Source organism: Rhagoletis pomonella, unplaced genomic scaffold (genome assembly GCF_013731165.1).
Source record: "Rhagoletis pomonella isolate Grant_MI unplaced genomic scaffold, Rhpom_1.0 Rhpom_scaffold_00009, whole genome shotgun sequence".
Taxonomy (NCBI): domain Eukaryota; kingdom Metazoa; phylum Arthropoda; class Insecta; order Diptera; family Tephritidae; genus Rhagoletis; species Rhagoletis pomonella.
In genome coordinates this window covers 20513811-20518569 of record NW_023458563.1, presented here as the reverse complement: position 1 = coordinate 20518569, position 4759 = coordinate 20513811, and positions in this window count along the sequence as shown.

Sequence of the window (4759 nt, the reverse complement as noted above, 5' to 3'; positions counted from 1 at the left end):
TTTAGTGTTTTATTTTTTGAAGTTGGTTTTTAACCTGTCATATTGCCAAAACAATCTGGCCTGCCGTAAACGCCCAACGTACTACTTAAGTCTCTACCTAATCTAAGGAGGCAGGACATTGGCATAATAACTGGAGTTCTCACCGGACATTGTCGGATTGGATTACACGGAGCCGGACTGAGCGCAGCATGGAACGACTACTGCAGAAGCTGCATAGTTTAGGACGAAGAGGAAACCATCCAATATCTTCTCTGCCATTGCCCGGCTCTATCAAAACGGAGAACAAAAGCTCTTGAAAGTTATTTCTTCAATTATATCGATAATGGATATATGTTAGAAGCCTAAGCGCCTTTTTGCTAAGCACCAAGTGGTTTATAGCGGAACGGGGATAAATACGAACTTCATGCGGTATCACAAAGAACCCTGAGTCAAAGTGAGTCCACATAGGACTGCCATCCAACCCAAACTTTACCTACATTGTTTAACTTTACTTCTGGTATAAAAACGATACATTCAATTCGGATTTTTGTTTAACTCGGTATTCAAAGATTCAGGGAGTCCAAAATCGGTACTAGAGGAAGAAGTCTTTAGTTGTTGTGGGCTGCTATTGGGAGGTTTATTTTTTGCTTAACTCTAATCGTGATTTCGTTTCTAACAAAAAATGTTGCCCTTGCACGGTGCAAAATATGTTTGGTATTGCACTGAACCCTTTGAAAAGGCATGTTCTTGCCTTCTTGTCCTTGCTCAGCTCATCATATTATCGTTTTAAGCAACCATCTGATTTTCAGGACAACAATCTCCCCTGATAAAGCCTTCTTATCCTTGCCCAGCTCACGCATTTCTTATATTATCGTTTTAAGCAACCATCTGATTTTCAGGGCAACAACTCAAGTAGCGCACTGGTGTATAAATTGGTGTAAATTCATGGATTTTGGTACAAATCTGATTAGATTGAATAAAAAAAGAACATTTTGGTGTATTTGTTATTCCAACAGTATTTCTTTCAAATCAAAATTCTACCTTTAACGTTTTGGTACTATTTATTCATTGAGATTAGTACGAAAACTACACCAGCTCCTAAAATGCACCACTTTTTTCATTTGGTTCCCAAATAGCCCCGCGTTAACAAATGTCATTAAAATTATTCAGGCGACATTCTGAGTAGTGATGTGCTGAATTGTCGGTACCCAATACTTGAAAAAAATTTCGGTTCCCAATACTTCCTTTTCGGTACCCGATACCGATTCGACATACTAAACTTTCGTCATTATATCTGTGCCGTTCAATTAAAGTAGCTTAAGTCACTTTAGATGGTTTGACTTTGAATTAAAAAATAACCAGTTTCCTTTGAAATTGTTTTATATTTTTATTAAGATTCTATTATAGGGGCATCTTGAACTACATCTTTGGCTAGTTAAACGTCAAAATATTGTTTGCAATGAAATGTTGATTTAAAGGGAAAAGGACCTATCTCGACATAGGCTACTTTTGGGGGAAAAAAATTATTGATATTTTATTTATTATTTATTATTATTTATATTTATTATTACATATATATTTTATTATTGATATTTTGACATCGCGTAAAAACCCAAAATGTACAAATAAGACGGTGCTTTCTCAAGAGATGAGCAATGTGTTTGTATGTATGTAATTAAGTGAAGCAAGCATAATGTGTGCGGCGAACAAGGCTGGCAATTAAATCTGCACAATACTGATCAAGGCGAATTTAATAAGGTGGTGTTAGCCGTATATAAGTAAAAAATTACACTAACAAATTATACGCAGATATTCATACTGTCATTAGTATGAACTACAACAACACGTAATTTTGATGTAATTACCTTATTAAATACGCCCTGATACTGATGTCGCAAAACACACTCTCGCCTTCTCTTACTTATCGCAACCGTCTTCCCAACTGCAATAGTTCTGGTGGCAGTATTATTTATTTTTAAAAGCTGACACTATATGTATGTCTACATATAACTCATATTTTTGCCTGTTGTGCGCTTTTATTAGAAATTCCCACATTTCGGTACCGAGTATCGAAAGTATTTGATACTTTTTAAATCGGTACCGAGTATCGATCAATACTTAAAAGTAGCGACTCAGCACATCACAAATTCTGAGAGCAATTGACAGTGGCCCAAAGAATTCACCAAAAAATGAATATTGAATACACCACACAGTAGCTTTGTTTCTTTACAGATAGGCGCATTTACACAAGGTAGTGTTAGCCGAATATAAGTAAAAAATTACAAAAGCAAATTACAAGAAACACATAATTTTCACGTTATGCGGTGAAAAATTTAGCTGTTGCCCCAATATAAGTCAGGTTAGGCACAGCTACTTTGATTTGCTTCTTTTACATATGTTGGTATCTTCTATATATGTAAAATAATAGCCGTTTTCGTTGTTCGGAGTTAACTCAAAAACCACTGCATAGATTTCAGTCAAATTTTTAGAGGTTATACCTTGCATATATGGTCCTATTATAGGCTACCAGAAAACTCGCTAGGTGGGGCTGGGGTAAAGTTATTTATAAAAGGCGTATTTATAAACCAATTTCGTTCAAATTTAAAACGTGTGCTACGTATGCGAAAAATATACCAGCTAGGTGACGCTGGAGTCGAGTTATTTATAAAATTCGTATTAATGAACCCATTTCTTTTAAATTCAAAGTGTAAGCTACCAGCATGATTGAAAATACGTTTACCAAAAATAGACCCGCTAGGTGGCTTTATGAACCGATTTCGTTCAAATTAAAATTATAAGCTACCTGCATGATGACAAAAGCACGGACCCGATAAAAGCCCTATTTATGAACCGATTTTGTTAAAGCAAATTCGAAACGTTTATTACTTTCATGATGATTTGTTTTCATTCGAAACATATATATATGTACAAAGTGGTCCAATTTTTGTATGGGGAAACAATTTTCATTGTAGAAAACGGGGCACCCCGTTAGTTTTTTCCTTTTAATATTTGTAATATCTATACCAACTTTCAGTTTTCTAATGCAACTAATACACGGTGCTCAATGACCTTGAAACGCGCTGCCGGATTGCTGCGAAACTGACAAAAAAATTGGTGATTTTTATAAAAAGGTAACAGCCATGACAACCGAAACTTGTGATATTTTTTTAAATTTGAAATGTTCTTAGGTTACTTAACCAATTCTTTGATTAATATATATACCCAATACTTCTAGAATAAAATATGTGCATCATGAGCATTTTCTAAATGTATACATAGAAACGTAAGGTTTGGACCAGCACCTCTTTCGGCAAAAAGAAAAATTTTGGGAGGTGCCCCAAACCCTGTCTTGGACAATTTTTTTTGGACCACTCTAAAGTACATACATACATAAAGTTACATAGAGTTACTTATAAAAGTCGTATGTATTTATTAACCGATTTCGTTCAACTTCGCAAAGTGTACAGGTAGCTTACTGAAAAATTCGTTTCGTAAAAATGAATCCGCTATATTTTCTAAAATCTGATGAAAGTCATAATGCTTATTCATTTCATGACAAGCAGTGGTTTTGCAGAAAAGGTACCTAATGGATTGCGCTGCAGCCGAAATATATAGAAACCCACACGGGGTTTGGTCTGCTTTGGCCCTATATTCATCTTAGACGAATTTACTTTTCATATGGCTAAATAGAGGATCCGTTTAAGTGTGCATGTAAAGGCCGAAACATTGTGTAAGCGCACCTTCTTGGCCCTCCTTTAACTGAAAACTGGTTTACGGACCAATGCTAAAGTTGCAAGAGCATAGAAGATCTCTCAGGTGGAAATAAGACCATCGAAAGGGATTAGTATTCCATATGGTATCACAGCGCTACTATTCTTGGCCTATGTGTGAGAGGGATTCTGTTCTTTATTCGTTTCAATTTAAGCTAAAAATTTTTACTTTACAGACCGCTTTTGCTTTTAAACGCTATTTTTGTATTGGCCACCGCAAAAGATCTTATTAGGCGCTGCGAAGCAGGCGGGCATTGGCTAGTTTTTTAATAAAAATGAGCGATTTATTAAATTTGATAAAGTGTTGTAAAGTATTTGTGAACAATTTTTAAACATAAAATGGGATTAAAAATTCGCTACAAATACATATGTTCAGTTCTCAAAAGCATCGGTAGGTCTTTACTTGCTCGTTTCTGTTAGTTTGCATTTCTTAACTTTTTCTATATTTCACTCGCTGTGAGCGTAATTCTGTTATTCTTCCTGATAATGATCTGCTAGAGAAGTAAAGCAACAAAGCTAGTGTGTGTGTACATAATACACTGCCTGTTTCAATATGAGCTTCCCTACAGGGAAACCGCGGACTAGTGAATCAAATTTCTAGTTCCGTACTAGGTCTTTATCGCCAAAAAGGAACTAGTCCGATTGGAACTAGATCCCCACCAGTCCAAAGTCGGCGAAAGGTGGTACTTTTAAAAAACTAATTTTTTTCAGTCTCTTCACTAGAAATCTATATCTAAAGTGACGAATTTAGAACTGGTTCGGAACTATAGAAAAAGAGATGCAGAACGAACTAGATCTTATTTGTCGAATTTAGAACTAGTTCGGAACTATCGAAAAAGGGATGCAGCAGGGGGCTTGTTTACTTTACATAGATATGTGTTCGGCGGGTTTTTCGTTCAAATACGATTCTATTCTGCACTTAGCAGATGCTTTTTCATAGCTTGGTAATACAAAACCAAAATTTGTGTTAACATTTCAACATATTGGGACCGTCTGGAATCTAACAGCGA